This window comes from Hyperolius riggenbachi, chromosome 11 (genome assembly GCF_040937935.1).
Source record: "Hyperolius riggenbachi isolate aHypRig1 chromosome 11, aHypRig1.pri, whole genome shotgun sequence".
Classification (NCBI taxonomy): domain Eukaryota; kingdom Metazoa; phylum Chordata; class Amphibia; order Anura; family Hyperoliidae; genus Hyperolius; species Hyperolius riggenbachi.
The window spans coordinates 91,947,827-91,971,178 of NC_090656.1; the positions used below are offsets into that span (position 1 = coordinate 91,947,827).

Here is a 23,352-nt window from a genome sequence, read left to right on the forward strand (position 1 = left end):
CTGGATTGGAATAAAGGTGTGTTAAGGCACAGTGCCTCTTTCTTTCTCCTCATCTCCTTCATTCACAATAGACTTTGAGTAGCACATGTCTTCCAATCACCTGCAATCCTAATCCTCTCTGCCAGCATCTGGTGCCAAGCTTTTCCTCCTAAACACATTGCTTATATAACAACTGGGAGAAATCCAATCAAAAGCAAGATAAGTCATCCCATATTTGGAGGAGTCATAACAGAGTTACTGGACCTTGTCCACAGTTATTAGCGCTAAAAGTTCTGCTTATGATTATGTCAGCAGGTGCTGATCAGTTATCTTATGCAGCCTGGTCTGTGGTACCTTGAGCCATTATTGGACACATCCTTAAGTGTCCCCACTTGGGAACAGGAAATGGTGGCAGTGATTTCTCAGTAGTGAGATTGGGAGTATGACATAAGGCCAATACACACAGGCTACAACTGTTGCTGGAAACACATGGTGCGCGCATGTTGCGGCAACAGATCCTCCATGTGTATGAGGCACGCGCAAGCAACTGTTGCTAGTCAGAGCTGTCTCCAGGCGATTGACTTGTTCAATCCCCGGCAACAGCTGTTGCAGCAACCGTCCCTAGTCTCAAGTCAGTGCGGTCGTGTGTATGCTAGTCTCTAGCAACTCTTGTGAGTCTGATAGTTCATTGAACCTGCGACAGAAGTTGCTGAGCAACAGTTTCCGCTATGTTGCAGACAGGTTGTTGCCGCGTGTATACAATCGTTGCTTGTATACAACTGTCGTTGCTGGAGACTTTCAACTGTTGCTTGTCTCCATGCAACTGCAGACATCTGTGCCTCATGTGTATGTAGCTTAAGCAGGAATACCACAGTAGCAGCACCGTTAAGCCTCATACACACGGGCTACAACTGTCGCACGCACGTGTTGCGGCGACAGGTCACCCATGTGTATGAGGCGCGCGCCATGAACCGTCGCTTGTCAGTGCTGTCGCCAGGCGATTGACGTGGTCAATCGCCGGCAACAGCTGCCGCCGCAACTTCGATGCAACTGTCGCTAGTCCGCCATGTGTATGCGGACTAGCGACAGCAACTCCATACACAATGTATGGAGCTTTCGGTGGGGGGAGGAACCTTCGGCGACAGCTTCCGCCAAATCTGTGTCCCTCTGTGCGCCGTGTGTACGGCTGTTGCACAGAGGGACCTGGCGACGGGCTGTCGCTGCTTTTTTTAAAAAAATGTTTTTATGGCTCTTGCCACAGCGGTGGCTCGTGTGTATGAGCCATTAGACCTTTTCCACGGTACACAGCTATGGTAGACATTAAAAAAAAAGCAATGCATTAACAGTGATACTAGATCGCTCAAAGCAGTATGCCACTAGATCTCATAATACGTCTCATATAGTACAGTTTTCTGTGAATATACTTTGACACACAATACAGATGAACAGAAATTAATAATGCACAATCAGATAAAGCAAAACTAAAGCAAAACCTTTGAGATAATGCATTGTCTGTGTAGTACTACTGAGAAATAGAACATTAGTAGTAAAGAAAAGAGAGTCGTATTGTTTACCAGTACAGGAAGAGTTAAGAAATGTCATTTGTTATCTATGCAAAAGAGCGTCTCTGAGCTCTCCAACCCAACTTGGGTCAAAGACAGCTCTGTTTTCTAAAGCACTTAAACTACTAAGGAACAATGAGAGACAGCTTGAGATAAGGTTTTACTGCTGGGAAGTTCAAAGGGTTGTTAGCGCTGCTCCGTTTTATTGTTTAAAATACAGTGTAGTTTGTAAACTGGCAATATGACAAAATGATGCAATGCTATATAAAAAAGCTACATAACTAAAAATAAAAATATGATACTCTTTGCTACTAATGTTCTGTTCATTATCTGTACTACACATACAACTCATACGTTTTTTTTTTTTTTTTTGCTTCAGGCTTGCTTTAAAGGAATAGCACCCTGCCAAGTTTATTGGACCCCCCTCTTTACTTGGTCTCTTCCACCTGACAAAACCTCCAACACACATTACTTCCCCACTTAACTCTGAAGTACTGATGTGAAGTATTGTTCTTTAGTCTAATGTCCAACGTATATATTGACAGAGCCAGTCTACCTGCTCTGTCATACATGCTGTGCCTGTATATCTGATTGCCCTCTGTTTGCTGGATAGGGCTGTTATTTTTTAGTGTATAGCTAATAATAAGAAGGCATGATTTTTGCTATACACAACAGAGTTATCTGTCTTCAGCTGTTTTGTGGACAGACTTTGCACTGCAGCCAAGTTTTAACACCTCCACATGTGAATTCACAAGTGATCCTGAGTGGGATAGAATATTGCTAGCATCTGCAAGAAATTGGGGTCCCTCAGTCTAGGAGAAGAATTTGACTTGTGTCAGGTCCCCACAACCCTGCCTACAGAGGTGTGTGATGGCAGGGGGCTTACATAATGCTACGTGTAATTGGTGTAATTAAAGGGATGAGAGCCATAGGGGGGCATGTATTGGTATGTATATAAATTCATGCTAAAAATAAAGCCATTTTCAAAGCCCTTCCATCGGCACATGAAAGTGCCCACCTACCAGGAATTCCTCTTGAAAAGACCCCTCAGCCTCGGATAGTGACAGTATGTCAGATACCATGTTATTAACTATGAATATGCATGATCATACTGAGCAGACCAGGCTGGCTGACAGCTCTGCGGAGAAATAAATAAAACTGGTTCGGTATACACAGAACGTTCCAAGGAAACAGATAAGTACTGACGCTCCCTGCACTGAATCTCACACTGCCTTTACTCAATTTAATCCCAGCTGATAACACCAATAACGCTTTACCACCATTCAGAACTGTACAGTCTAATGCAAAGCAGAGGTTTAACCCCGATATTGTATCATCTCTTTAGAAAATACATTAGAAGATGAGGAGTACAACAGTAAAAGGACTGAATGACTGCAAATGTTATTTAGTCAGTGCTAGTTTACACAAGATTAAAAAAAAAACATGAATATGTATTTCTTTAGTCTCCAGTTTGAAATTTGTTTAAGAAGTTTTAGCACTGCTTTTCCTTCTGCTGGAACCTCTTGAACCTCTCCTTACCTTAAAGGGAACCTAAAACGAGGTGTATGGAGGCCGCTATATTTACTTCCTTCCAAACAATAAGTGTTACCTTTCAGTCCAGCTGATCCTGAAACCAACATGCAGCTAATCTTGTCAGATTTTTGTTAGAAGCACCAGATCTTGCATGCTTGTTCAGGGGTCTATGGCTAAATGAATTAAATGTAAAGGATCAGAAGAACAGCCAGGCAACTGGTATGGTGAAAAATTAAATAAAAATGTCAGTCTCCATATCCCTCTCGCTTCAGGTTCCCTTCAAACTGGAGGAAGAAAAGGCCACAAGAGTAATATTTTTTGAAGGAGGTGGATTTGGTTCTCCCATACTGTAAGTGTGAAAGTATAAGGGTGCTTGGTTATGGCACCCATGAGCACTGTTATCTGTAGGCGCTGGTACCCTGAAATGCTGAAGTCAAATGCCACTGATATTAGCAGACAAGAGAAAACCGGAAAGGATACTAGAGCTAAAGCAGACAGCAGAAGGTTAGTGTCAAGGTTATTGGTTAGGGTTAGGCACCAAGAGTAGTAGGGATAGGATAGCATTAGTTGTTAGAGGTAGGTGTCAGGAAGCGGATAACATTGAGGGGAGGTTGGATTAGAGTTAGGCCTGAGATCCACTCTAAAAACGCTAGTGTTTTTTAGAGATATTTTACTACTAAAAAGTGATTTCCAGAAAGATTTCAGGGAATGGGATTTTGGCTCCTGCATAACCTGAATGAAATCAGTCTGAGAACAGTGCATGCACCGTAATTGTGATTTTTAATCACTCCTGTGGAATAACAGCCATAAGCTTTCATTAGTCCAGCACTTTTGGATCGCTGGTGATTCCAACGGTTAGGCCTGGGATCCACTAAGCATTTTTTTTTGAGCGTTTAGAGATTGCTCTCAATGACAAAGGGTTTTCCTAAACGTTCTGCTAATATAAATGGATGGGACAGATTTCACTAGAGCGATTGGGATTAGGAAAATCGCAATCGCAGGTCATGCAGCATTTTGGGAGCGTGTCCACTCTAATTAATTGCATAGGAGCAGGGAAATCGCTTCCAAAATCGCTTGCAAAGCGCTATCACATTTCACTAGCAATTGTGCTAGCGCTTTCTAGTGGGTCCCAGCCCTTAGGGTTAGGTTAGGGTAGTAACATATAATGCACCCACATATATTTGCAGCTTCTCCCGTCACCTAGCTTATGCGGCAATGCTGCAGTACATACTTCTGTTTCGGGAGATTGTATGTTTGGTGAAAGGTGGAAAATGATTTACTTTTGGACAACTCCGGATTTGGACTTATAGTATAAACAATGTTTTTTGGTAGTTTTCAATGTGCTTTAAAGTGTATTAAAATACTTTCAACAGTTTCTATAATACTGTAGCATTTAACAATAAAAATGTAATAAAAAACAGTGTTGTTTATTTTGTACATGAACACAACTTTGTTTTGATTATTGAAACATTGTAACTTGAGTGGTTTGTAAGTAGGGTACTGTCTGTACAATAAGCACATCCTTTTTTGTTGAATCATTGTAACCTATTGTTAGAAGGTATATGACACAGCATCTTCCTACAGTTTTAGCAATTTCATATATTGGCTGCCCTCCTCCTCATAGTCACTGTAAGTCACGGCTCACGTTTTCCCCCATATGCCTCCGCTATCTGTTCGCTGTGTGTCTTGAACTGACTCCGTTCATCATCACCAAAAATTCACACTTTGTGCTAAGCGTGCTTTATAATTTAATCTCTCTGTTTCTATCACAATATGCTTTAGAAAAGTCAGCTGAAAAACAAATGTTGAACCGCTACAATTATAAACACAGACAGGAACGATCTACCGCTCATTTAACAAACAATTTTCTGCAAAGGAAAACACATATGCTTTTCTGGCACACCACAAGGGAAAACAAAATATGCTATGACTGTAAAAGGCAAGCACGCGGCTGAGATCAAAACACGTATGGAAATGGAAGCCTGCTAAACCAAAAGGATAACTTACACAAAAGACACATACGAGCTAATTAAATATGGACTTGGAAAGGATCTTCTTGATGGAGCAGAGTGTTTTGTACATGCAGACAGGCACCCAGTATAACAAGTTAGAACTCTTTGTTGAAGAAAAGCATGTAGAGATGTACCATAACACCACCATCAGGAAAAGCAGCTTACATAGAACAGAGAGGAAAACCGAGTGATAATACAGGAAATAACAATCCCTTAAAGATCACCATCACATTTTACACACAGTGACATCTTGTGGTTGTTTTACTATACTGAAGTTTAAGGTAATAATGTTGTTAAAACTCTAACACTTCTGAGAAATGAGTAAAAAAGTAAATATAATCAGATCTTGTATAGCAAGTTTAAAGAATCATTATTCTTGAGTTATGGGGTACTCAGGTAAACTGCAGAGACCTAGAACTACCAAGATTTTATAGAGTGGACCAAAATGAAAAAAAAAAACAGCCAATATGGGTGCCCACTGGTGGTGAGTAAATCGGGTGTCCAAAGCCGGCTATTTTGCTGAGCTATTAGTAGTAGTAGTTATTGGAGGCCTGATGTTCGGGAAGTGGGTAGGGAGAGAATAGCATTAATAGTCAGGGTGAACACGTTAGGATTAGGCATTTAGGAAAGGATTTGCATTGGGAAGGCGGTTAGGGTTAGGCATCAGGAAGATATAGCATAGGGGTTTACAGTGGGGATGGGTGAGGTAGGTTAGAGTGAGGTGTTTAGAAGTGGATTTAGATTTAGAGGGGATAGATCGGAAACCGGGACGAAAAACTCTGACAAAACCATTGCAAAGCCAATAGTAGAATATTGGTCACAAAAGATTACCAATATTCTACCTATTGGCATCATAATGAATAAAGGCATCTAGTCAATGCATGACCAAGGTCAGGTCTTAAAGAGACACTGAAGCGAAAAAAAAATTATGATATTATGATTTGTATGTGTAGTACAGCTAAGAAATAAAACATTAAGATCAGATACATCAGTCTAATTGTTTCCAGTGCAGGAAGAGTTGAGAAACTCCAGTTGTTATCTCTATGCAAACAAGCCATTAAAGGGACTCCGAGCTCTACTTAAAAAGCAAAATAGTACTCACCGGGGGCTTTCTTTAGTCCAGCGCTGGTCGGGAGGTCCCACAACGGCGTCCTGGCTCCTCTCCTAGGCCCCGCTCCGGAATGGCTGGACGGCGGCAGCCCGGGCGACACTCGGCTGAGTGTCGGGCTGCTCCTTCCGCGTATGACGTGGCTGACGTCACACGCCGGCCGCCTCGCGTCATCACGGCGGCCGGCGTGGCAGTACGGCGCATGCGCGATTAAAGCGCACATGCGCCGTACTGCCACACCGGCTGATGACGCGAGGCGGCCGGCGTGTGATGTCAGCCGCATCATACGCGGAAGGAGCAGCCCGACACTCAGCCGAGTGTCGCCCGGGCTGCCGCCGTCCAGCCATTCCGGAGCGGGGCCTAGGAGAGGAGCCAGGACGCCGTCGTGGGACCTCCCGACCAGCGCTGGACTAAAGAAAGGCCCCGGTGAGTACTATTTTACTTTTTAAGTAGAGCTCGGAGTCCCTTTAAGCTCTCCGACTAAGTTAGTCGTGGAGAGGGCTGTTATCTGACTTTTATTATCTCAACTGTAAGTGAACTGTTTACTTTTTCTCTGCTAGAGGAGAGGTCATTACTTCACAGACTGCTCTGAAAGAATCATTTTGAATGCTGAGTGTTGTGTAATCTGCACATATTATAGAATAATGCAATGTTAGAAAAAACACTATATACCTGAAAATAAAAGTATGAGAATATTTTCTTTGCTGCTAATCTTCTAGTAATTATTCATAGTACACAACCAATTCCTTATATCATATTTTTTTTTTCGCTTCAGTGTCTCTTTAAGTGGTTTACCATGGAAACGGCCGCTCGATCGAGCGGCATTTCCATGTCAGTTCACGGAGGGTGTCTCCGTGAACAGCCGGAGAGCCACCGATTGCGGCTCGCCAGCAAAATGTAAACACGCGGGGAAGAAATCCCCGCTGTTTATATCATACGGCACTGCTGCGCAGCAGCTCCGTAAGGCTGAAGCCTATCCTACAGATATCCGTAAGGCTGAAGCCTATCCTACAGATATCCGTCCTGCACCGCTCAGAGGGGAAGGGAGAGGGACGGAGCGCCGAAAACGCTGCGGAGGGGGGCTTTGAAGAGCCCCCCCCCACAAAGCGCAGCAAGCTGGCGGCGATCAGACCCCCCCAGCAGGACATCCCCCTAGTGGGGAAAAAAGGGGGTAAGTCTGATCGCCCTGGCATAATCCTGATCTGTGCTGCGGGCTGGAGAGTCCACGCAGCACAGATCAGGCAAACCACCCCTGGTCCTTAAGTGGTTAATACAGTGGGCAGAGCCATGTAAATTTTGACATTGTGGGTATCCCAAAATGTGACTGATCGTGCACCTATAGCCCTTATGGCTGCCATGAAGCTAGCTTATACAATATAAACTAAGTATATCATTAAACTACACAGATAAAGGATATATCTCCAGTAAAACCTGTAAGTCTGTATTCTTAGCAGTTCCTGGTATTGGAACAGATGTAAGCAGAACTAAGCGAAAAGGTCACTAATTGGTTTAACCACTTGACACCCAGACCTTGTTTCTCCCTTATGGACCAGAGCAGTTTTGACATTTTAGCTATGTCCTAGCAATAACTTTATGCATACTTATGATATATATATTTTTCTCAAGACAAGCTAGGCTTTCATTGTATGGCATTTTTTCTCTCAAACATGCATTTTAATGGGAAAAAGAGGAAAAAATAGAAAAAAACCCACATTATTCTTTAGTTTTACCAATTCCAGCTTAAAAATAAAAAACGCTGTGGTTAATAAAAAACCCAAATTTTGTTTGGCTATTTCTACAGTTTATAACAAAACTTAGATTATGTTCCTGTCACAATTTATGTTGAGGCTATTTGATTGTGAAATAATGCTGCAGGGTGTATTTTTCACTATGAACTGAGAAAATAAAAGCATTTTAATGGTAAAAATCAATCTTATTGGCTCAGGGAACGGATATTCCCTTTCATAAATTAGTGTGTGCACAGGAGCAATGCCCAACTGTGCACAGCTGTGCTTCAGTTACAAGACGTATATCTACGTCCTCATGGCTTAGATGAAGTCACAGAGGACGTAGATATACCATAGCGGTGGATAAAGTGGTTAATGAAAACGATCAGCAGATTTGATAATCCAAGATGCAGCACAATTTTGATGTATGAAGAATGTAATCTGACAGATGGAAAAATCTTCAGATTTACTCTAAATTGACCAGTATGTACTGCACTGATCAGTACAGAAGGATGTAGGGTAATACATTCAATAAATTTGGATTGGATCAGCATTCAAATATGATTAAGATTGCACCACCCTTTTTGGTTGTAATCAGCGTCAAACTGACTTGTTCAAATGGTTCTGAAACCGAAAAAAAAAATTGTTTTGTCATGTAGTTTTCACTGAATGTAATGCAAATGTCACTTCAAGGTCACTTTAATTACACGTAATTCATCTATGTGTCATGAAGTTATTTCCGGGTGTTTTGTGGTATAACAACAGAGGCGCCAAGTAAGAAATTGCAGCAAAAGGTGGTTCTACAAAGTATTGACTCAGGGGGCTGAATAATTACGCACACCACACTTTGCATATGGTGTAGTACCATATATGGTGTAGTATGTTAATGAGGTGATGTCTGATGCAAACACACACAATGGTTATTCTCACAAGGACGGGTCGCCTCCAAGGCAACCACTGGATAAGCAGGCGGGGAGAATTGTAACCTGACCCTGCTCAGGGTTAAGAAGTCGCTCTCTGTAGATAGAAGGAAATCGGGATACACCCCTCCACTAAGGGTTGACTAAGCAATTATGTGGTATAACAACCGAGGCGACAAGTAGAGTAAAATTAGTTAAAGTTGTTAAAAAGGGGGAAGTGGGTGGACTCACCTCCATTCTGAAAAAATGGCCAGACAACGGGCAGGTTACTTCAAGTTTAAAGTAACATTTATTATGAGCTCCAAAAGTGCAACGCGCTTCATGGGTAACAGTCCCACTTCTTCAGGCAAACAATTTTTGGAGGGAGCAAAGTCGGGTCAAGAGCCAGATATAGCGCTATATCTGGCTCTTGACCCGACTTTGCTCCCTCCAAAAATTGTTTGCCTGAAGAAGTGGGACTGTTACCCATGAAACGCGTTGCACTTTTGGAGCTCATAATAAATGTTACTTTAAACTTGAAGTAACCTGCCCGTTGTCTGGCCATTTTTTCAGAAGGGAGGTGAGTCCACCCACTTCCCCCTTTTTAACAACTTTAACTAATTTTACTCTACTTGTCGCCTCGGTTGTTATACCACATAATTGCTTAGTCAACCCTTAGTGGAGGGGTGTATCCCGATTTCCTTCTATCTACAGAGAGCGACTTCTTAACCCTGAGCAGGGTCAGGTTACAATTCTCCCCGCCTGCTTATCCAGTGGTTGCCTTGGAGGCGACGCGTCCTTGTGAGAATAACCATTGTGTGTGTTTGCATCAGACATCACCTCATTAACATACTACACCATATATGGTACTACACCATATGCAAAGTGTGGTGTGCGTAATTATTCAGCCCCCTGAGTCAATACTTTGTAGAACCACCTTTTGCTGCAATTTCAGCTGCCAGTGTTTTACGGTATGTCTCTACCAGCTTTGCACATCTAGAGACTGAAATCCTTGCCCATTCTTCTTTGCAAAACAGCTCCAGCTCAGTCAGATTAGATGGACAGCGTTTGTGAACGGCAGTTTTCAGATCTTGCCACAGATTCTCGATTGGATTTAGATCTGGACTTTGACTGGGCCATTCTAACACATAGATATGTTTTGTTTTAAACCATTCCATTGTTGCCCTGGCTTTATGTTTAGGGTTATTGTCCTGCTGGAAGGTGAACCTCCAACCCAGTCTCAAGTCTTTTGCAGTCTCCAAGAGGTTTTCGTCCAAGTTTGCCCTGTATTTGGCTCCATCCATCTTCCCAGAAACTCTGACCAGCTTCCCTGTCCCTGCTGAAGAGAGCATGATGCTGCCACCACCATATTTGACAGTGGGGATGGTGTGTTCAGAGTGATGTGCAGTGTTAGCTTTCCGCCACACATAGCGTTTTGCATTTTGGCCAAAAAGTTCCATTTTGGTCTCATCTGACCGGAGCACCTTCTTCCACATGGTTGCTGTGTCCCCCACATGGCTTGTGGCAAACTGCAACGGAACTTCTTATGCTTTCTGTTAACAATGCCTTTCTTCTTGCCACTCTTCCATAAAGGGCAACTTTGTACAGTGCATGACTAATAGTTGTCCTATGGACAGAGTCTCCCACCTGAGCTGTAGAACTCTGCAGCTCGTCCAGAGTCACCATGGGCCTCTTGACTGCATTTCTGATCAGCGCTCTCCTTGTTCGGCCTGTGAGTTTAGGTGGATGGCCTTGTCTTGGTAGGTTTACAGTTGTGCCATACTCCTTCCATTTCTGAATGAACGCTTGAACAGTGCTCCGTGGGATGTTCAAGGCTTTGGAAATCTTTTTGTAGCCTAAGCCTGCTTTAAATTTCTCAATAACTTGATCCCTGACCTGTCTTGTGTGTTCTTTGGACTTCACGGTGTTGTTGCTCCCAATAGTCTCTTAGACAACCTCTGAGGCCCTCACAGAGCAGCTGTATTTGTACTGACATTAGATTACACACATGTGCACTCTATTTAGTCATTAGAACTCATCAGGAAATGTCTATAGGCAACTGACTGCACTCAGATCAAAGGGGGACGAATAATTATGCACACACCACTTTGCAGTTATTTATTTGTAAAAAGTGTTTGGAATCATGTATGATTTTCATTCCCCTTCTCATGTGTACACCACTTTGCATTGGTCTTTCATGTGGAATTCCAATAAAATTGATTCATGTTTGTGGCAGTAATATGGCAAAATGTATAAAACTTCAAGGGGGCCGAATACTTTTGCAACCCACTGTATTTCAGCTCTGGTACACCTTAAGTCCTTCCTGCAAGCCATCTCCTTTCCAAACAGTACACTTAAAAGGGACTGAGGAACATTTAACTGATTGTGAGGAAACTCCATTGAATTTGAAATTACCTGTGTTTGGGGCAAGGCCTGGCGGAGGGAAAACTGCACAAAAATGTCAAGATGTGTCAACTGCATTTTGCTTCGCCAGACGCTGACTCATTTGTGTGCAGCTGAATGTATTCTCCAACAGTCATAAGAATAGAAGCAATCCTTATTGCTCAGCAGTGCAATTATGAATTGTCCATGTAGCAAAGCCCTCAGGTTTACAAGGATTCCGGTGACACGACTTGAAAAGGGGCAGGAGTGTTTGCATAGCAGAAATTTAAAACCAAGAGAATCACCGCTGGAATTACGACGGGCTAAAGAACGAAATGGAAATCTCAGAAGACTTAAAAGATAATTTAGCAGCCGGTGCACTGGGAGGGCATTGCGAGCAATGAGAGAAGGAGAGCTTCCATCTCTTGACTTGTCCAAGCATGCTTCACTTAATCTGCAAGGATTTACAAGCACTTGACATAAACACCTTTACACAATATCTTTGTGTGTACGCTGCCTGGCAGTCATGCTTTACCTCCATGTCAAGGTTTAAATCACATTTCACACATGCCAAATTTTACCACCGCTCCTGGCTGAAACGTAAGACAGACCTCAGCATAACGGTGCACTGGAAACTATACACAATGGCTATTAAAATCAGGGCATAAAGACTTCCCGGAAAACAACAGCAGCAATAAAAGACAGCAAATAACCTGTCAGGGATTAATACAAGCAGAAAACTAAATTCTAACATACCGCCGTGAAGCACTTCAGAGCACTGCACGGAAAACCCTAATACTACGTACTTCATAGATTTGGTTATTCTGCTGAATGTGTCAAGTGTATCTTGATATTCTCACAGAAGTGATGATTTACTTGCTGTGATGCTATTGTTTATCTTTTCATTGGTTTTGAACAGTATGGGAAGAATCGGAAAGATTACCTGGTTTTCATTGCTATCTGGGTCCCCATCGGAATGATTTCCCGCCACTTCCTGCCCCTGGGAGCTGTGGACCTCTATGGTGTTTTGAGACTGTACCTGAGGTGATGTGACAAGGAGGTTGATTCACAAAGCTTTCTTATTTTTCACCCTACAGGAAGCCATACATCATGTGACTTGGCGGCCGATTGATCAACTAATTTGATTATTATAATCGAATTGGATGAAAATCGATGCCGCCAAGTGCATGCATTCTTGATTGCGCATGCTGCAAGATGTTGGTCCGACTTACTCGATTGGGAGCACGGTGGAACATCATGCAATTTCAGGGCGATCGGCAACGCGACAAAACCCTCAGCGCTGTCCACCCTAATGAAAAATGTACCGCCGATGCCCCATGTAAAGTATACATTACCTGTCCGCAGCCTGCACTTGTCCCTCCGCTAGCTTCCGGGCGCATGCCCCTGTCCATACACGCACGCCCCACATGATTTTCTAGTAAGGGCGCGCGCGTGACGTCCCACATGGGCGCCCTTACTAGGAAACCCCATGGAGCGCGCGTGTACACAGGAGAAATCCCGGAAGTCAGCAGGGGACAATCTCAGGCCGCGGACAGGTAATGCAAACTTTACACTGTGCACGGGGGACATTTTACATTAGGGGACAGCGTCGGGGCGGCGAGGCGGATGGATGCGGCGTCACAAGGATGATTCCGGATCGATTTCAGCATGAAATTGATCGGGAATCGACTTGTGGTGTATGGGCAGCTGGCAGATCTCTCTCTAATCAGATTTGATTAGAGAGAGATTTGTCTCTTGGTCGAATCTGCCCATACATCCTTCAGGCTTCTTGCACACAGGGACATTACAGGCGCACGTTAGTGCAGCCTGTCACGCCACCAACGCACAGCAATGTAACACAAGTGGGCTGTTCACAATGCCCACGTTGCATTACATTGTAACGCAGCAAAGTGCTGCATGCTGTGCGTTCTACGTGGCTAAGCCGCGTTAGACTGTTTGCACATGCTCAGTCATGTTGGGGAGGAGGGGAGAGCGGCCGGGCACATGGCTAATTAATATTCACTGCACTCAGTGACGTGCAGTGTTTACTTCCTGGAGCGGCCGCTCTGTGCGGCGATTGGCCGGGCGGGGCCACGTGATGCCGCAGGCGTCCAAGAGTACGCATCACGGCATCACGGACGCCAGAGTGAGCTGCACAACGCGGCTCACTCCGACGTCCACACCAGAGAGCACCAGGCGTTGCGTTAGGGGCACGTTATGTGCCCTATAACGTCCCCTAAACGTAACGTCCTGGTGTGTAACTAGCCTAACAGTAAGGAGAGCTAATGTATGAGATAAACAAATGAGGAGATATAATTCATAATATAAATAGATATAGAGAGATAAATCATGAGTTAAGTCAAAGGAGATATAAATCATATTAAGTTAGATAGGGGAAGATACATCATAAATTAAGTCATTTAAGGAGAAATGACAGAGAAATATGACTATGGTAAGGATTAGGTTGTGGATTAGTTTGTGAACTGTACGAACACACACCAAACCAAACTGCCTGATTATTGTCTGACTGTAGTCTGTTGAACGACAATCAGGCATGTACGCGCGCAAACAAGTTAACGACCCACTGATAACAGGCGGTTTGCCCGATCCAACCGTCTGATCTACTCAGACAACTGTTGAGCTGATATTGTGCAGTAGGCTGCATGTGTACATCGTTTGAACTACTTGTCTTGATTGTGTCTATGTTGTGCAGTCCGTCATTCTGCTTGCGTGCGCAGTATGTAAAAGAGTTTCTCGTTTAGACGGTTTGGTCATGAGGACGAACAAGTCGTGTCAAGTCTTGTTGTGGGGTTGGCCATGCGCTTGTAGAACATGTGTATGAGGCAAAAGTGACAAGGCTACTCCGTAAAGCACTGTGGAAGAAGACAGTGCTATAGAAATATGAAATAACAATTTGTTATGTTCAGCTCATAGTGTCAGATTCTCTTCAGGGTTGTTTTAAAGAGGCACTATAGTGATATACAGTATAGCGGAATGTTGTAAAATATTCAGGATACCAACTTTTATGTTGCCATAATGATCCTGGTTTAAGCATCAGAAAAACTTCCTATATCTATATATTGCTGTACATTAGTATGTAACACCCCCTCCTCCCCCCCGCAGCCTGTTCAGCTATGTGGAATTTACCTCCCAGAGCATCCTGGAGGTCTAGGTATTTTTCTACTGACTTCAGAACACTGAGCATACAAACATTTAGCAGAACTGTCCCTTGCCACCACCCATGATACATTTCAGAATGTAAATCGGGCAGAAGAAAGGATGAAGAATAACTACATAAATAATTTATAAAGAAAGATTGAAAAAGTAACAATTTTTTATTAATTTTGTTATTTTCAGTACAGTTACGCTTTACAGTGAACCTCCAGACTAATCATCTACTCAGCAGCACTGAAAAGGCTTGATGTTTCTTTAACAGTTTCACAGCATCAGAACTTTGTTTTTCTTACCCAAGCCTCATTTTTAGCTGCACAGAAGCTAAGCTCCGCCCCATCAAAGAAATCTGGCCTAGGCATTTTTCCCCTGATGCTGTGCAAAGCATGATGGGATTTCTGATGTTGTTCTTGATGCCTAGCATGCACAGCTGGGAGGGGTGATCAGGACACAGGCACAGGACAGTTGGAACTGTGTCTCATGCTCCCTGTCAACTCCTTTCAACCAAAAAGATGGCTCCCCCATGAAATCACAAACATGTGCCTGTTCTTTTAAAACAGGGTGGGTAAGAGATTATATTACCTACAGTATTTATTTTAATTAACATAACTAATGTAATTTAATGACAGTATGTTCAGGCTGAAGTTCCTATTTAAAGGGACTCTTGAGCCAGGAATAAAAAAATCAGTTTTACTTTCCTGGGGCTTCTACCAGCCCCCTCCAGCCATCCCATGCCCTCACAGTCACTCACGGAATCTCCGGTCCCCCGCCACTATCTAGTTTCGTCTTCACTGACAGGCCCGACAGGCTTGGCCACGTGTATTTTTCTTTGCGTTCCCGTTCGCAATAGCATCCTGCGCCTTTGCCGGACACTATTGAGGATGGGAACAGGAAGAAGGATACGCGTGGCCAGGCCTGTGCAGGCGCAGAAAGTCTGCAGACTCCCTGTCAGGGCCTGTCAGTGAAAACAAAACTAGCTGGTGGCGGGGGACCAGAGGATCCGTGAGTGACTGCAAGGGCACGGGATGGCTGCAGGGAGCTGGTAGAAGCCCCAGGTGAGTAAAACTGATTTTTTATTCCTGACTTAAGTGTCCCTTTAAGGTGAGGATATATAGGAGGTGGAGGAAAGTTTGGAGTTTTGGAGGTTCTCAAACCAAGTGTATGGGGAAAAATCATGCCTCCCAGCACTTGTCTTCTAAACAAGACATTTCTCAGTTTATTAGCACAACCTAAAGAGGTTTTACCTGAATTACATTACAACTCAAAGCCTTTGTAGAGCTATAATAAACTCTGAAAGTGATGTTTGTAATAATGTAGCAAAATTACCTATTGATTCAGTTTATCAACACTTCTATTACTGCCCAGTTAAATTGTAAAGTGACAAAGCAATATAGGACCCAGCTAGGTACCTGGGCCCCAAAACAGTTACCTGATCCACCATGGCTATAGCTACTTACAAGTGAATGGAAGCCACACCAGGCATATTATGGCTTTAGTGCACAGAGTGATCTTGCATATACCCAAAAATAAATAAATAACAGAGAAAGTCAGGAACTATGAAGCCACACCCATTACTGGGAGAAGCGTTGCTTTATGAAAACTTTATGTACATATATCCATGCACACCAAACATTGTAGCCTAAGTATCTCTATCCACTCATTGGACAGTCCTTTTTCCATGTGGCCAGCCTTATCCAGCAAACTATCTTCTTACTAGAAATTGTTTCCAACATATCCAAAATTTTGATGCCCAAATGACTGGATGGGTATCCTATGGATACCATCTCTCCTTTTGCATGGTGCTTTCTTCTGCAGCCCCAAATCACTGTTGCCTGTGGGTGTTATATCTCCAGAAATGAGCAAAACTAAGTTGTGAATGAGGCTTTGTAAAACGTTGAGAGCTCGAGATAATTCTGGTCATTTCTAGTGTTAGTTTACTGCAACACTGGTGGGCAGCATGGAGGCTGCTATAAGCTTCCTCCCCTCGCAGCACTTGGTCCCTGATTCGAATCCCAGCCAGGACACTATCTGCACAGAGTTTGTATGTTCTCCGTGTGTTGCTGTGGATTTTCTCCGGGCACTCCGGTTTCCTCCCACACCCCAAAAACATACAGATAAGTTAATTGGCTTCCACCTAAATTGGCCCTAGACTAAGATACATACTGCACACTACACGATACATACATAGACATATGATTATGGTAAGGATTAGATTGTGAGCTCCTCTGAGGGACAGTTAAGCGACAAGACGATATACTCTGTACAGCACTACGAAAGATATCGGCGCTACATAAATACTAAATAATAATAATCCTGAAGTGACCTGAAGAAAAGCCTTTGATACTCACCTTAAAAGAGGGAAGGCTCGGGATCCCAAAGAGTCTTCCAGGTCCTCTCTCCGTTTCCTTGTACCCCCGATGTCCCTTGTTGAAACTTGGCACTTTTGGGAAACCTTTCTTAGAAGGTTTGAGAAGCACTTCCGTCCCCAAGTACTTCTGAAGACAGGCGCATTCGTACGGCACATGCGCAAGCCTGCACTCGCATGCGCGCAGTGCCGATCCCCTCATCCGCCTGAGGAGTGCCTAAGCCGTATTTGACCTGCAGGTCAAATAATTTCACTAGGCGACAATGCGGGAACAAGGCCTTGGAGAGAGGACCTGGAAAGCTCTAAGGAATGCAGAGCCTTTTCTCTTTTTAGGTTACTATCTAATTTTTTTCTCGCTTCTGGGTTGCTTTGAAAATTTAATTCATGTTTTATTTACCTTTGGAAAGTGGAGACAGAAGAGTAAAAATAACATGTTTATCAGCGGGTGGATCTGCTCTAAACCAGAAGCGCAACATAAATTTACATCCAAGATAGAATTTTGGAACCGGCACACATTTGATCATAGGTAGATTTCATCTCTCTGCAGGCCACAACCCTGTGACTTTCACATTCCTCCAGATCCAGACAGTTCAGTTACGTTACTCTTCAACAAACACAAAAAGATTATGGAACATAATCAGCCAGCGCATTCACTACTTAGCTCTTATTACTAAGTTGCCTAAGACAATATTCATTCAATTCAATGAGCCCCCTAGGCATAAGCACTCTTCTTTTTTGAAGATTATCCAACCCGTTATTCAAGGTATGTGAAATGTTCCCCTCTTGTTTTAATCTACAAATGCCCTGAGGGGACCTGCAGCTTGCCAAAAAGAGGTTTTTAAGTATGAGGTAGTCCTGGTGCTATCATCTACCATTTACAGAACACGTAGTAAAGAAAACAGTGGTAGGAACACATTGTTGGAGCGTATCCCATGCCTTATTCTCTCTGTGGTTTACTTTACAGGATACAAGTACCGTATTGCCTGCTTTAGGAGGGAGGGCATTTTCATGTAATTACTTTCACGTATGCAAACACAGGACCCATAAGCCATCACTTCAGAAAGTGGGCAGAGCCATGCAAACTGTTCCGCTATTCACGGGAAACCGGGCAGACCTTGAGAAAGGCTGGTTGCAATATATCAATAGTTTCAGGCCTCTTTCACAGTAGGACGTTGCGTTTTGATGCGACGTTAAACTCGCAACGCAAATTACAACACAGCGCCCCAAAAAAGTCGCAACGCAACTTAATGCCCCGGTTTCGTTGCATACAGTAGCGCATACAGGGAATGAAAAGTATGCTTCCAAGTCATTACTGAGCATGTGCAAACAGTCCAACGCAGCTAATAACATGTATAACGCACAGCATGCAGCACTTTCTAATAACGCTACACGTTGCCCACAAACGCAACGTGTGCACTGTGAATGTCGCACAGACTTAGTATTGCTGTGCGTTAGTCTGCGTTGGAACATTTTCTAACGTGCGACTTTAACGTCGCACTGTGAAAGAGGCCTTAGAGAGCCCTTAAAAAGGAACTTTAGCAAAAAGGTGAAAAAATAAATGAATACATTGCAAAGTGAAAAGTTAAAAAATAGAGTAGAGATCAAGAAATGATTGATACGTTGTTTGATCCACATTGAGCCTGCAAGTCATCATCTTTACTAATGGCAGACATGAAAAAACCAGCACCAACTGCCATTATCTATAACCACAGTGTTCTAAAATGACAATGTACAAATAATGTTTAGGTAGCTGTGTAAACATTTTCCTACAATTCATGTTAAATATCAGAGGCAAAAGCTTTAATTCATTGTGTGTAGATTTTAGCTACGTTTGGAATGTCTCATTTGCAGGGGTAAATCTCTGCAGTCTGACATGCTAAGAACAGTGTAATATTGAAGCAGAGTTATATGAAAACAAATATAAGGTTTCACATACACAATTACAAATGTGTATGTTGCACATAAGATACATTTCCTCTGCTCTCTGTGAGAGAAAGCTCTGCCCGTCTCTGACTGAGCTCTCTGCACACACAGAGTTAACAGATACACTGTGAGGGAATTCCCCCCTCCCCTCATGGCTCCCTCTGGCATCAGATTACAGCAGACTGCCAAAAGTGTGAAAGGATTTAGATAACAGTAAACAAAGAGATAAGGATTCAAATGTATACACCAGCACTTAGCAAACATTTTTTCATCTCAATTGAAGAAAAAAAAAGTTAATCGATAGTGATCCTTTAATTTTGGTGAATTCCATAGGAAAGCACACAATTTTGGATCTACGGCCTTCATTAAGTGCTGACTCGCACGGTGTATTAATGGATCTGGGTGTTTCTTGTTGAGACTCCCTGGGCAAGCTGCTGAGATGAGATTTACACTGCATTGCTATGTATGGGTGGTGGCAAGCAAAATACAAGTGGAAGAGTCCTGATTCGTATGTCAGCGCAGTTCCCCTCTAAGCACGGTCTCTGCTTCTGTTCTAACATGATTTACAGTGCTCCTAATAAATAAAATAATCTAAATACCGATCTGCAAAATGTAGTCAATTAAAGTCATGGTGGTATGGACTTATACCACACAAATGACTGATGACCCCGATGCTTAATTCTACCTCAGTGTCCTAGACACTAATTGAATGTCCATTGAATAAAAATTCATTTTAAGTTTTCAAATGCATTCCAGGCTTGGAGAGACAAAAGCCGGACATGTGCAGGGTGGTAATAACTTCATCCACAATTGATAGATGACTCCCCGATTGACAATTGATTGGGTAGTACTGCTTGATGTACCACCTTGCCCCATGCAAAGCCTTGTTTATAGCCCAACTTTCACAGCTGTATGTTAAAGTGGACCTGAACTCAGAACTTCCTCTCTGCTCAAAAAAATACACAACAGCAGAATAACCTTTAAAGAAAAACATTTATTTGTTGCAGCCGATACAAATCCTGCAATAAATCTGCAGTGTGTCTAATTCCTGCTTTCATGGAAGCAGACATGGGGTTAAAGGGATCCAAGCAGCTCCTGGGGTCAAATAGCTGCAAGGGCTGCCATTGTTCAGAAGCACAACCTCTGCTATTTTACTAGTGGCATTGTCCAGGCTAGGTGTGAAATTCTTCAACTGTAACTGATGTTTTCTGTTTGAAGTACAATGGGGGTTTGTTTGTGGTCAATTAAGTCTAATGAGGTGATTTCTTATCTGCTTTCCACCATCTCCTGCTCAGCGACCACAGGTCCTTTACGGACGGACAAAGTGGCTATTTTAACCCTTAGATGTAAAAAAAATGAGGTAAAATGAAAGTTTTTTTTAATAATAAACAACATTTTTAGAATGCATTTTTTATTTGCTATAGAGCTGCCCTGGGTGTTAAAAATGATGCTCGGTTCACTTTAACATCCTGTGTTTACAAATCAGCTGCTCTGCTGAGGCAGTTAGCTGACACAGCTGAGAGATGAAATTACAGTTGTGATTAGTCACAGATGAGGGAGGCTAAACTCTCTAAATACATACAGGGTGCAATGCTCTCTGTTTTCCTTCTGTCCTGTGCAGGAGTTCAGGTCCACTTTAACTGTCCCGATCTTTGCTGGTATAGTTAGTATCTTGTCCAGATTTGCCCTAACATTCCTCCTAAGGAACAAGGGTCTAATAATGTGAAGAAGATTTGGAGAGCCTGTTGATAAATGGCAAAGAAGATAGCTCCAAAGCTGCTTTGGAGCTTAATATATATAAAAAAACAACAACAACAAAGTTATGTCATCTGTCCCCTTGAATCCATTGGCAATAGACCGGCAATAATGGATGTGTTTACAGACATGGCCTCAATTCACTAAGATCATGCTGGTGATAATAAGGCAAGAGAGAACTTATCACCACACATCGATCGGTATGTTCAGTGTTAATTCACTAAAGAAGCTTGCCTTTAAGGTGTAGAGATAAGTTTTCACAGTGACAGAGTTATCTTATCACTTCAGTCCTTAAAGGTGCCCATACACTACCTTGATTTCCCACCGATAGACAGCAGATTTGATCACTGTGATCGAATCTGCTGTGAAGTCGATAACGCAAATGCGGACCGATCGACCAATTTGCACCCAAAATCGGTTGATTCCGTCGGTCTGTCCAGATGAAAAATTTTGCTCGATCGCCAGCGGGTCGGGAGTGTGTCGTAACCGGCGTTCGATTTGGCGACGACCGACGCAGCAATAATCTCACCTTTCCCGCTGGCGTGAGTCCCCAGTCCGTGCTGTTCCTTCCTCTGGCTGGCCTTCATCATCTTTTCTGCACTTCCTGTCCTGTCCTGTGAGAAGGGGAAGTTCAAAGTGAAGAGCCTCCTCTAATGTTTGAACTTCCCTTTCTGACAGGATGGGACAGGAAGTGCAGAGAAGATGATGAAGGCCAGCCGAAGAAAGGAACAGCACTGACCCGGGGATTCACACCGGCGGAACAGGTAATGTATTGCTGCTGGGGGAGGAGCAGGAGTGACAAGGCAGGTGGCAGCTCCACAGATTGTGAATAGATTTCATGCAGAAATTGATTAAAAGCTGTGTGCAGTGTATGGGCAGCCATTAGATCCCTCTCTGATTAGATTCGATCAGAGAGGGATCTATCTGTTGGTCGATCTGGTGGCAATCGACCAGTGTATGGCTGCCTAAAGTTACCTCCTCTGTAGTTATTTTCACATGCAGTTAATCAACAGTCTGTCTTTAACTTTAGAATTCTGTAGTTATTTTAAGGATTGAAACGTTAACTTTAGAGATCTCTCCTTAACTTAAAGACATAGTTACATAGTTATTTGGGTTGAAAAAAGACATACGTCGAGTTCAACCAGAGAACAAAGTACAACACCAGCCTGCTCCCTCACATATCCCTGTTGATCCAGAGGAAGGCGAAAAACCCTTACAAGGCATGGTCCAATTAGCCCCAAAAGGGAAAAAATTCCTTCCCGACTCCAGATGGCAATCGGATAAAATCCCTGGATCAACATCCTTGGGCATTACCTAGTAATTGTAGCCATGGATGTCTTTCAACGCAAGGAAAGCATCTAAGCCCCCTTTAAATGCAGGTATAGAATTTGCCATAACTACTTCCTGTAGTAACGCATTCCACATCTTAATCACTCTTACTGTAAAGAACTATTTTCTAAATAAATGGCTAAAACATTTTTCCTCCATGCGCAGATCATGTCCTCTAGTCCTTTGAGAAGGCCTAGGGACAAAAAGCTTATCCGCCAAGCTTTTATATTGCCCTCTGATGTATTTATACATGTTAATGAGATCCCCTCTAAGGCGTCTTTTCTCTAGACTAAAGAAACCCAGTTTATCAAACCTTTCTTGGTAAGTGAGACCTTCCATCCCACGTATCAATTTTGTTGCTCGTCTCTGCGCCTTCTCTAAAACTGCAATATCTTTCCTGTAATGTGGTCCCCAGAACTGAATTCCATATTCCAGATGGGGCCTTACTAGAGAGTTAAACGGGGGCAATATTATGCTAGCATCTCAAGTTTTTATTTCACTTTTAATGCATCCCCAAATTTTGTTAGCTTTAGCTGCAGCGGCTTGGCATTGAGTATGATTATGTAACCTGTTGTCGATGAGTACTCCTAAGTCCATCTCCAAGTTTGATGTCCCCAACTGTATCCCATTTATTTTGTATGGTGCTAGACCATTGGTACGACCAAAATGCATGACTTTACATTTTTCAACATTGAATTTCATCTGCCATTTATGTGCCCATATAGCCATCCTATCCAGATCCTGTTGCAATATGACACTATCTTCCTGAGAGTTGATGATTCTGCACAATTTTGTATCATCTGCAAAAATAGCAACATTGCTTACTACTGCATCTACTAGGTCATTAATCGATAAATTGAAGAGCACTGGACCCAGTACAGACCCCTGTGGGACCCCACTGCTAACTGTCACCCATTTTGAGTACTATCCATTGATCACACCTCTTTGTTTTTTGTCCATTAGCCAGTTCCCTATCCATGCACACAAACTCTTTCCCAGTCCTTGCATCCTCAACTTTTGCACCAGACTTTTGTGTGGAACAGTGTCGAAGGCCTTTGCAAAGTCCAAGTATATCACATCTACAGCATTCCCAATATCCACATTAGCGTTCACTACCTCATAAAAGCTGAGCATGTTAGTCAAACAGGACCTGTCTTTACTAAACCAATCTTGATGCTGAGAAATAATTTTCTACTATGAAGTCATGTATAGTATCTCTTAGTAACCCCTCAAATAGTTTGCAGTTTGCATACAACTGATGTTAAGCTTACAGGTCTATAATTTCCTGGATCTTATTTTTTGCCCTTCTTAAATAATGGAAAAACGTGGGCTGTACGCCAATCCACTGGGACTCTGCCAGTTGAAAGAGAGTCACAAAAGATAAGCTAAAGGGGATTATCTATAACTGAACTTAATTCCCTTAGGACCCGAGGATGCATGCCATCCGGGCCAGGTGCCTTGTCTATTTTTTATTTTTTTAGTCTTGCCTTCACTTCTTCCTGCGTTAAGTATTTAATATTACAGTTGGAAGATTGAGACTCTTCTGCATCTGTAATTTGCAACAGTGCTGTTTCCCTTGTGAAGACAGAAGCAAAGAAAGCATTTAA

At 42.9% G+C, this 23,352-nt stretch overlaps 1 protein-coding gene across 1 annotated transcript in view; it reads right to left on the reverse strand.

Annotated features, from left to right (window-relative positions):
• The window catches only part of ELP4 (elongator acetyltransferase complex subunit 4), a 477,499-nt gene that overhangs the window by 75,332 nt on the left and 378,815 nt on the right, over positions 1 to 23,352 (reverse strand). The gene's annotated exons all lie outside the window — the stretch shown is intronic.